We start from the raw sequence: 12,472 nt of genomic DNA, 5'->3' as shown, positions 1-12,472 counted from the left end.
TTAAAATTGAATATCACGACTGTCTGTTAGGTATTTCTACTTGTCCATGGTTCTTGCTTGGTTTATGGGACAGTAAAATTTTTTACCATGGAATAATGGTAGATAATAAATATGATCACCTAATTGTTCTTAGCGTCATGTTCTTTTATCGCTGGGGTGAGGTGGGGTTGGGGCGGATTAAGATCAAGTTGGAGGTGAGATGATTGATGCAGGTGGTTATTCTATGTTTTGTACTATAATGGCTATGAATTTTCTTTATTACTTGTCTTACTGTTTGCATGCAGAAGAATTTATGGAGCACTTTGGTTTAGCTTGGAAAATTATCAGGGAGAGAGAATCCTTGACTCTGAAATATCTCCGCTCTGCGGAAGATAGAATGAAGAAAGGCGAATTCTATATGTCTTGCTGCGACTCAGATGAGAATGATGGTGTGAAGTCAGATATATATGACAAATTCCCTAAGGAAAACTTGAAAGCTCGCAGGATTCCTCCACTCCAGTACGCGTCAATAGAACCTGAGAACATGACTCTGGTCTACCTAAAGAGGGGGTTAGTAGGAAACTTCTAAAGGGACCCAGGACCTTGTTTGATGACAAGTTAATCGGAAGTTTCGTTAAAATCAGAGCAGCTAGGAATGACGTTTTGACCAGAACATTTTTAAGCTCTTGCAAGTCACAGGTTAGTGTTGCTGTGTTGGTAGATGCAATGTCGTTCGAAGTTCGAATTGGGTTCCATATTATTTTATAATGGTACAAAGTTAGCTCTTAAAGACTATAGGCCGGGTCACATGCATACCGTCCTTATAGTATAAATTTAACTCTAATATTGTTGAATTATTTAATGAAATTGCAGATTTTAAAACAACTGACTTGTATACATGTAGTTTGTCTCTTATGATTGCTGGACCTTAACATGATATTAGTTACTATAAACAAAAGCAGTTCAGTTTATCCTTCATGGATTTTCAGGCACAATATGGACTTACAATGGTGAAAATGATCCCGAGGTATTACTGCATGTTTCAGGCATGGAGAATAAAATTAGTATCAATTTGCTCGAAAACTGCAACATAACCCAGGTAATATATTGGTTTTAGTAAGTTTTGTCTAAGATATTATGTCTTGCTAAAAAATTCTTGATTCATGCTTACCTTTTTTTTCAATATTTAAAATTATATTTGTTTTATAAAATTTTCAAGCTTATATTTCACTGTGAGGAATTTGGAACTTTGTTGCTTCTATTTATTTACAGGAAGAGTGCAAAGATTTGAAGATACGCATACAATGTGGCCTTTTAAAACAACCTACTGTAGTAAGTACTGTCCTTAGTAGTAGTGTTATGTTATGATTTGTTATTTATTCTCTATCATCTTATTGAGTTTGACATCATCGACTATTTTATCTAGCAAAAAAAAAACATCATAGGCTATCGACTTTGTAGCATCCCTTATAACCATGACTGTGATTGTCCTTTATAAGCATCTTTTAGTTGTCCAACATTGAGCATGTATTTATATTTGACAGGATGAGCTTGAACAGAAGGCGATAATTTTGCACGAGGATATAACGAAACATGTAAGCATGTATTTAATATTGATTGTGCTTAGTGGACCATTTTTATTATGCATAATATCTTACATAAAGTTGATCAGTATGTTTAACCTTTCTCAATTCCTCTTACTTCTTTCTGAATCTTCTATTTAATAAATTGTTGCGCTCAATAGTTTCCCTATATTAGCTTAACTCAATCATTTGGTACATGTTTTGTTTTTACTTCAAGTGGATTGCTACAGAGCTGCAGAGGCTTAAAAATCGTTTTGATCTAGCTTGTGAAAAAGGGTGGAGAGGACAATATCCTTTATTATTAGAATAATTCCTTACATATGCTATTTATACTACAATTATTACCTCAATTGTTCACCTTCACCCATTGACCTCTGTACAATGATTGAATTGAAAAAAGAGAGACCTTCTCCTGAAATCTGATGAGCAGGCAAAGTTACTGAATACTGTTCCCCATGTGGTCGCTGCTGCTGAAGGGGAACTTGAACGTCTTTCTAGGAACTGTTTGAAGGCTCCAGTTACTGGCGAAAGTAGATCAGGTGCAACATATACACTGAGTAATAGTAACAGTATAAATACTGATCTTAACTTTGCATGTTCCAATATGGAAAGGTTATTAATTTTGACACACCTATTGGAATATATTTAAGCATCCTTAATTTAATAAGCTACTGCTGCATTTAGCCATTCTAAAACCTAAACTTTGACAAGTTCTATTTATACCTAAATAATGTGAATTTCAAAAAATTTAAACTGACCCCTGTCAAGCTAGTCCCGACTTTGTGGTTGGTTAGTAGATGATACTTTTCTAAATTATTTATATAGGGGTCATTTTTACTAATTTCCAAGGATTTGATTCTGATCTTGTTATTCTCAGGTAAATTAGCGGAAGATAATAGGCCACCAATGGAGGAAGAAGCCGAGGCAATACTTCAAACAGGAGGTCAGAGGTTCAGACCCTGTGATAGTCCATAGGACCCTGAGTTGTGCATTTAACCTAATATCAAACATCTCATTTTAAATTGAGATGCATGAAAAGTTATACTGAATTTCTATTAATATTTGCTGAATTTCTCAACAAATATTAATAACACAATCATCATATCTCCATGTCAACCTACCCGATTCTTTTTAAGATCTAAGCATTAATATTTAGTTACTTAAAATCATCTCCAAAGGTTGGACTTTGACAAATCATCGTAAATTATAATTTTTACCTTTTCTATGCACATAATTTTCGACCCTTCTCCTAAAAAATGCCCCAATTATTGGCACCCCTTTAAAATATTTATATTATTTAGTTATACTAATATATTGTATTTTTAAATTGTTATCCATATTATGATAAATAAGTTGGCACCTTGCTCAAGGGATGCCGACTTTTGGCACCCCATCAACTTTAATAGAGAGCCAACAAGGGTGTTGTGCCATGTCATGCCACGTGGAAGTTGGCACCCCTTGTTGGAGTTGCTTTAATGCTATGATTTGTGCATGTCTAAACAAATCCATATAACTAGCTCTATTTGAACCTAGGGGACATAGTATTACTGTATATCCATCGGCTTAAAATCATATCTTCTTCAATTTTTTCTGTTTACACACATTACAGATAGAGCATAACATACATATACTTAAAGAGTATTGTAGAGTTCAATACTTAATGTGAAATTCAACAGTTACAAACCAATTACCAAAAAGTTGTACTTGATATTATTATATTATATATGTTCTTTAATCATTGATTATTACATAGTGCAGTTGAGATATATTATTTCAATTGGCCTTTTCCACTCATAGTTCGACGTTTATGTGCCAACTATGCATGTGTTCTGCTTATTATGACAACCATCATTGGACAAATACTTGTCATGTATGTCGTATGTGTAGGAGATCAAGTAATAAACAATCCAAGCGCATCTCTAGAGAGGACTCAAAGTATTATAATCGGTCCAGGGAATGATGAAGCATCAGACATGAAAAAGCTGAGGTTCTACAGCAAAAGAAGTTACAGAAGGCTAGTATATGAAATTAGTTAAATATTAATGTCATCAGTATTTCGTTGTTTCTTCTAGTTTTTACAATTCTTTCAGTCTTAGTATCAATGGATGACAAAGGTATACTATTGTGTATTCTCCCGCCAGTCATGCATAAATTAGAAGACTAGAACCAACCAAACATACCCAGTATATCCTGAGTCTGGAGATGGTGGGATGTACACAGACCTTACTCCAATCCCAAAAATGAAAAGTTTCTAAAAGGACTCCCGGATAAACAATCCACTATGAGAAAAAATGTATAAAGAAAAGAATAACTGGTCTCGTGATTCTAATCAAGGACAGAATATATTTAAACATAAAGCGGTAATAGCACATGTGTAAAATTTTAAAGTTTCTAGCATGCACCTATAGAAGGAAAGGGGCATAGTAAGCAAATAGATGATCATCACACTCTATTGAGAACTTCAAACCCTGTACAACCCACGTCTTGCACCCCATGATACGGAATTTGTTAAACTTACCAAGATCACCTAGTTTAGTTCAAAGTCTCTAAAAATCCTATTTGAGGTCATACCTTCTTAAATCTAGCCCTCTACAGATCACTACGCCCTCCAGTACTGCCTCCTACAAACATGACCAAACAAACGTTAAGCGCAGCTGACATAGTATTATTCTATCGCTCTAACGTCACGTTTTCTCCATAATATCTCTTTTACACACAGAAGAGACACTACATTATACAGTACTTGCACAGTTTATACAGTTCACAGCTCAATGAGTCAATATTACAACCCAGATTTTACCTGGGAAAACTTATTGATAGCCAAAACCTCAAAACTCTCAGTCACAATGTTGCTTCTCTAAACATGTCAGTGTTATTGTAGTCCAGATGTAATATGCCATCGTCCTGTATATATACCAAGATAGGAACCTGTACTTGATATTGTAATATTATACAATATATAAGCACGTTTTTCTATTAAAATAAAGTAAAATTGTTGATAACAGCATGTATCATAAGGCTTATTAGGAATGGTGTGATTATTTATCCCTCCTGATTTAATTTCCTTAAATATGTTATTTAGTATCCAATTCTAGTGTTCACTTTATAATGTGTAATAAATTGATAGCAAATAGCTCTGGTGGAATGCAATACATTTTTCGGGCTGTGTGAAAATTTATTTATGTTCTGCTATTCTCAGTCAATGCACACATTTACCTCTATGTAAATATGTTTAAATGAAACCATGTTATGTTATATCGTATGGAAAATGAATTTTTTTAAGTCAGACGTTTTTCCTGACCACAACAATAGAAGTGACAAGTATTAATAATTATGTAAATGCAGGCTGCCTACATTTGTCGTTGACTACCTATGATATTCCATGTAATGGTAGAATGTGCTAATTAAGATATATTCACTGATTTTGCACTATGCGCAATATGTCGTGCTATTATACGCAATGCGTGTGACGTTCACATCCGAGTCCCCAGTATATATATGTCCAATCCAGAAAATGAAACCATGATTTTATATGTGCAGAGAAAAAAAAGAATATAAGTCTTATATTTTGACAATCTATACTAATACAAGTTCTCAGTATTATTCAGTTATTTAAATGAATTTTACCTATATGTGTCATTGTTCCCTATGATAATTACATGTATTCTCTGAATTTTTAATTATTACAGACTGCAGATGAGACTTTTTCTGTGGAGTGGTCATTTCGTTCATAATATCACAAGTCTTATGTTCCGTCTATGCATGTTGTGCTTCCATTATGACAAGCATCATTTGACAAATACCTGTCATGTGTGCAGAAGATCAAGTAGAACTGGATCTGAGCAAATCTTCTGAGATGACTGAAACTGTTGCAATCGTCCACTGGATGATCATATAGTCGAACAAGAAAAATTTGAGGGCTCTACTGCACAAATTACAGGTGGCCAGTATAAGACACTATTTCATTATTAGTGACATTAAAATTCGTTTGTTTCTTTTAGTTCTTAAATTTCTTGGCAGTCTTAGTATCAACAATTGAAGAAGCTACACCATTGGCTAGTCTCCCGTAGTTTTGGCGCACATTTGATAAAAGACTAATATATTGTAACGTATATTTAAAAAAATTGGCAATTTACATAAAATATGTACAATGATCATATCTCCCTGTCATTTTCAAATCTCTTTTTCAGATCTCACCATTACTTTCTGGTAACTTAATTTTTCCCTTTCAAACTATGATAGTGTTTGTCTCAATATTTATTGTTTGTCTCCAAATATCTCTTTTACATGTATTACACATGTAGGAGATCATACATAATACTTGTATAACAGAGCTCATTATTCGATGAGCCAATTCAGCAAATTAGAAAATATCAATTATCTAGGAAAACTATATGTCAAGTACAACCTTAAAACTCTTACTCACAACATTTCTTTCAAAGAAACTTGTACGTTATTGTGTTATAGTATAGTTTATTGGACATTCTACTTTAAAAAATATTTTCCTGACGAAGTATATGTCGTGATTTTCTTATTTACTCTACAAGTCCTTTCGATTTCTTATTCGCAATGTCTAATACATTTTAGCTATAGATCTAGCTCTGGCGCAATGCGCTAATTTATTTATACTATGTATTTTAGTGTTGCGTGTAAATTTTATTTATGTTATGTTATTTTCACCTCAGTGCGGACCATAACTACCATATCCAGTAGAATTGTTCATGTCTAGAAAATTGTTATTATGTTTCATGCGGCAGAGGACAAAAGAATGCAGGGGTCTGATAGTTTGTCTGGAACCATATTAATCAGATAGGTGATCAGCATTTAGAATTTACTCATAATTTTCGCAATTCGTTAACTTGTTTACTCTCAGTTAGCAAATGATGTCAAGATACGGTCATCCCAAGCGTTCCAGTGGATCATCAGGACCTCAAATGGAACATCATAACTCCAGCAGGGGCAGTGAGCGGTCCTTACCAGATTGACGACCGTCAAGTGCGTGACAGAAGTTCTTCCATTTTACTCGCAGTACTTATGGTCCGGAAGGGAGCTAGCAGAAATTCTGCAATCACGATTCATGACGCCATTGATAAAGAAACACAAAGATTTCTACCACAGACGTTACTGAAGGTTAGTATAGGATAGTAATTTTACATTGTGGTTTCAAGAAATTATATATCCATACCATTATGTTGTCTCCCAGAATTTTTGCATGTATTAGAAAGACTAAAATTCATAATTGATGTCAACAAAAAAACTAGAAACTCAAAAGAAAATATAACAATAAGCGTAACCCTATGTCATATTACGAAGTAAAAGCTACCTTTTATAACACATCCTGGAAATTGTTCATTGTACGCTGTAGTCTTGATCAGCTATCTAGGAAAACATTCTCATAACTACAATATAAATATTGTGACTTACTATATTGATGATAGGGATGAGAAAAAAACCAGAATTGTGGCAAAACCGCACCAAACCAAAGTTATTACATCGTTTTAACGTAACAAATAAAAAGATGTTCTTAATATTGTAATATACTTTACTATATACTTTACTGAATTTCTTGTATGAAATATATTTCATCTATAGGTAGTGTAAACATGTTTCCTTTTTTAAAATATATGTCTATATATACGGCATTTAGTTGACCGTGATTTTCTCTTACAGTTTATTACAAATCCTTTTCAGATACTGTTATCCTTGTTCATGTCTGGTACATTTGTAGCAAATGGCTCCCAATAAATGTGCTGATTTATTTTTAATGCTGTCATCAATTTTCGCACCAGCACTAAATTTCTATATTTTTGATTTGCTGCGCAATGCAACCTCTTAAATCCATGTCCAATAAATTTTTAGTTTTTCTAGAAAATAAAAAGTAGACAAATTATGCAACAGATGACAAAACATAATGTGTATCATTTGGTTAAATTTGTTCAAGCTCTACCTGATACCTATGTTTGTGATTTTGGTTCATTTTAATATGAGTGTGTATGGTTCATCTTTATTTCCTAACCTATAGGCAGATGACGATCTATTACTGCATCCGCATAATTTTGACCGCTTTTTCTATTGATTATCCTCAGTAAATGAGGGAAAATAATGGTCAAATATTTGACAAACAATCGGGAGGCACTTATGGTCATGGAGAATAATGGTCAAATATCTGACAAACGAATTGGAGGCACGTATGAAGATCTACACGATGAAACATGTATTTTAGGTGCAACACATCAACCTGCCACAAATATGTGAGAGGATCCAAGTGGACATATTTACTTTCAGGAGGGGTAGAAAAAGGTCCTTACTCGCTCAGAAGCCTAAAGGGCGTGCACGACATTTCTTCTACCTCTTCACAGTACATAAAGGTATGGAATGAAGGTGAAGCAAAGAAAACTGCGATAAACATTACCTGAATGCATTAAAAATTACTTTCCTCAGAAGAAGTGAGGGGTATATGCACAATTTTATCATGGACTAATTTAAGTACTGTAAAACAAAGTTGGTATAAAGGAGATACAGATGGAGAGTCTATATCTTCAATTACTCAATTTGAAGTTATGAGGTAAGCAGATAGTAATATTTTAATGTTCTTTGCGGAAGATCGGAAGAGGTTGATTTGATGGAACTATAGAAAAATTATTATCATATTTAGATATTTGTTTTACAATGAAAACTTCATTTGACATTCATATTTCTAATGGTGAATTGTAAACGTTTATGTGATTTTAAATTTTGAACTTAACTGATTTCAGAACTTTAAATACTCTTTTGATTTGATTATTTATAAATTTATTCCAGTTTGCACTTATTTATATTTTAGTACTTGCGATTAGTTCTATCTATATTTTTAAGATATCAAATTAATACTAATTCAGTCCCAATGATGCTTATTCCGTTTGCGCGTTTTTAGTTTCAAACGCGAAGACAACTTTTTTTTAGATCACTCTTTTTAACTAGGCTTGTTTATCCGAAAAAATTATTGACAATTTATTCCTCTTGCCTCATACTGATTGCTCTATTTGAAATAAAGGGTAGATCACTGGTCCAAGAAAGGTTATGAAATAGGTTTTAAAACACAAGTTCTTAGATGAATATATTTAAAAGAAAAACATTAAGATTTTTATTGATCTAAGACTTCTTAATTGTGAGTTCCACCAACTTACTGCCAGTCCTTTTATCTGGAAGCATTACAGGGTGTTCGGCTGGTTGTGAGGACTCGGGATTGTGGTGTGGAATCGGAATCGGAATGGAATTGGGGTAAATGAAGATGAGAATGATATACAATCTTAAGGGGCGGTGAGGTTATGATTTTCCCTTCTTGAGGGAATGAGGTTCCATTGCATAAATCAAAATTACTAACACATACTAACCAAATACTAAGGCATGGGATTAAGGTTTCGATTTCCTGTTCACCGGGCTCGTTAACCATGAACTAAACTGCCCGTATAGTTTCCAGATTAGATATGATGTGACAGTAATCGCAGTGAACATATCAAGTGGAAAAGGTCTGCCTGAAGAACTTATATATATTCATACGATTTGAAAAGAATCAGAATTCTTGAAATCCAACACAGTTGAGGTGAGTTAAGTAAGGGGTTCAATGCACTAGGAGCAAATTTTCTAGCAAAAAGATGACAAAGAGGAGTCCAATCCCCATTATATTCACAGAGCAACCCCTATTCCTTATATATTGCATGAAAGTTTCCGTATAGCTTCTGCTGTAAATGTTGCAGGGTGTGGTCCTCCTAATGGTCCAATCAACATATGTCACTGATCGATTCGAATTACAAGTTCCGTAAAACATGTGAACATAAGTTGGCAGGTAATGTTCATCTGGATAACAAGCAGGCAGACAATACTTCTTGAACAGTGCGTAGTACTTTGTATCCGACACAACTTTTGTAGCAAGATCACGGTTAATTTCAAACCATTGAGACCCTTTCCGCCAGTCTTCAAGCTGAATATCAGGCTGCATTTTGGAGCTGTAACGCCCACGCCCATAGCGGGAGGGATCATCGAATGACTGCACAAAACTCTGTTCGGATCCAATGAGGTACCTGTAGACAGTTGGAAAGTTGTAAACTGGTATACAACTCTCAGACAGAAGAACAAATCGCTCGTTGGAGAAGTCTAGAAGAGCGTTGGCCAGAAGACGCCTTTCTGCTCCGGTTAGAGATGCAGTTCCCCACTCGACTTTCTGAGAGGAGACACAGTTAGAGAGAAGCTTAATAACAAACTATACTGAGTTTAAATTCACGATTTATATACATTTCTTACATTCTCGACACAACCTTTGGATGCAACTAGGTAGCCTAAAATTTTAAAAATTTGAAGAAGTAACAAATTTTGTATTCTAAAAAAAAAAAAACTAATCATACCTCACTAGGTATCCGGCGACCATAGAAAACAGAGGTATTGCTCACACTATTCTCGAACACGGGAAGCGCATGCACATAGTATACAATTTCGTACTTTGTCCTTCAAAAACTTTTCCCACAATGGCAACATAGGCAACGGCCCTCTAGTCAAGAACATAAAAGCCACCTTTGGCATTCTAGTGTAAGGATACTCAGCCTGCATTGGCACCAAAGAAGCTCTCCACTGTAGCTCATCATCCGACATGTGGTGGCTCACATTCTTCGGCTTAAAAACACTTTCGATACTCAGACAATCCTCCTCCTCGCACATTTCCTCAGTCGGACAATCACTGCACATATTATAAGCCTCAGGTGCTAATGTCTGATGAGTTCCATAAAAGCGGTCTGCTTGTAAACGAACTGGCTGATCAACGCGACTGCTTAATGACAGTCCAGTAACAATGCCGGCCACCAAAAAGATGATCAGAAGTAGGACTAACTTTAAAAATGAATTTTGCGGTTCCTTTGCTTGTACCGGATTTGGAATTGGAATGGGGTTAAGAATCAAGTTATCTCTTGATCCTCTACTCCTCATTTGGTGCTTTCACCACTCCAAATATGATAATCTTACACATTAGATCAGATTCTAATTAATATTCCAGTTTTGTTTGTCATTAATCCGAAGTAGAAGAAGTGGAGTTGTAATTCTGTATACGTGTGCTTGCAGTGAGAAAGTACTGAAGTGTGTTTACCGAGTCATAAGTAGTTTAGTACACAACCAAAAGATTGGAACTATGCTTACATGCATCACAAATGACCTAGTAAAAAGTCTCCTCCAAATCTTACGTTAGTACATTGTTTCTTTAGGACCAAGTCATATACTCTTTTTATCAGGCAAATCAGAGATAGCTGCAAAATTTTTACACTTCCAAACATATTGGTATCGTCACAGGGATTGGATTACGTTAGGCAAAAATTCTGACAGCGTTTTTTGTTTAAACTTGCAACAGACCTTGCGAAATAAGTGTTATGTTATTTTTTGTTACACAGTTTAAGTTTTTTTTTGTCAGGTCACAGTTTAAGTTTAGTCTATCAAAGAACAATTCTTTTATTGAACGGTATAAGTTACATATATAAGTATACATGGCAACCCTATGTTTATTTATTGAGCTTAAGCATATTCAGGTCATCCACTTACATTCCGTATTAAAGAGGAGGAATACTCTGCTCATGCTTGAAGAAGTTGCCAGGATCAACTTTAGACTTCACTTTAATTAGCCTATCGAAATTATTCTTCAAGTACTTTTTCCCCATCTACTAGCTACTGCATAGGTTGTTTTTCCTCGCTGATTGTTCACTCCAAAATCGAGATCGTTATAATTCACATATGCACCTCTTGGAGACTTGGAAACGTAAGGAGTGAAATACTGGTACAGACTTCTAATCCACTGTAATCGTGCAGTGACATCAGTGTCCAATGTTACCCCCATGTTGATCATATATAAATTTCCAGCTCTATGTGGGAATGGAATTGCTGACTCTGAAATCTCGTACATTCTTCCTCCCCATGGTGTGATTTGTAAGGTTGCTGACGTAGGTGCAACTTTGTACAAAATGTCCCATAGCCCGTTAAGGCCATTTATTGGAATCGGTTGTTGAACGAAGTCTGAGGTTCCCTTAAAACGAGATTTTGGTAACGCATTTCTGTTACGTAATATTTCAGGAGATGTTGTAACTGATAAATTTGAAAAGAAAGGTGTGGACTGGATCCAACTGACTTCAGAGCAATCTTCTTTTACCAGTCCCAACTCCGGAAAGTTTTGCTGCATAACTTGAAGTAATGTACTTGCTCGGCCAAGAAACAGTGATTCAAATAGGATGGACACTGTTCTTTTATCTGCTCGAGGGCTGAAGTTGCTCAGGACACTTGATATGTAGCACCAGATGTCTAGATCTTTTGGAAACTGAGGAGCAGCAACTTGGAATCGATGAAAAATGTTGGTTGCGTTTTGTTCTAAAGTTCTGGTCACTCTAAAAACTGTCACAAGGTTTGGAACCGGAACCAAGTTTATTTTCCACGAAAGTATTACACCAAAGCTAGAACCACCACCTCCTCGAATGGCCCAAAAGAGATCTTCGCCCATTGATTTTCTGCAAGAAACTTTCCATTTACATCGATCATACGAGCATCAATTACATTATCAGCTGCAAGCCCATATTTTCTTCGCATCATTCCATATCCTCCCCCACTGATAAAACCGGTGATGCCTACACTGTACCAAGGACCAGCACCAAATCCAAGAGTATTACTTTTCTGCGATATTCCATAATAAAGTTCCCCCAATGTTGCACCAGCCCCCACCCATGCAGTTGCCCTTGTGGCATCGACATCAACTGATCGAAGATTTATCATATCAAGCAACACAAATGGTACTTGTGATACATATGAAAGACCCTCAAAATCATGACCTCCACTTCGAATTCTAATCTCCATGCCATATTTTTTGGAGCAGAAGATGACAGTTTGGATTTGTGACGCATCAACAGGGG

General features: G+C 35.3%; 2 pseudogenes; both read right to left on the bottom strand.

Annotated features, from left to right (window-relative positions):
- Positions 1-9,085: 9,085 nt before the first annotated feature.
- Positions 9,086-10,517, bottom strand: LOC141703565 (glycosyltransferase BC10-like; annotated as a pseudogene).
- Positions 10,518-11,217: 700 nt separating this feature from the next.
- LOC141703564 (berberine bridge enzyme-like 8) lies at positions 11,218-12,467 on the bottom strand (annotated as a pseudogene).
- Positions 12,468-12,472: the final 5 nt, after the last annotated feature.

This window comes from Apium graveolens, unplaced genomic scaffold (assembly GCF_009905375.1).
Source record: "Apium graveolens cultivar Ventura unplaced genomic scaffold, ASM990537v1 ctg676, whole genome shotgun sequence".
NCBI lineage: Eukaryota > Viridiplantae > Streptophyta > Magnoliopsida > Apiales > Apiaceae > Apium > Apium graveolens.
The sequence above is the reverse complement of the archived record's forward strand: the minus strand, read 5'-3'. Positions and strand labels throughout refer to the sequence as shown.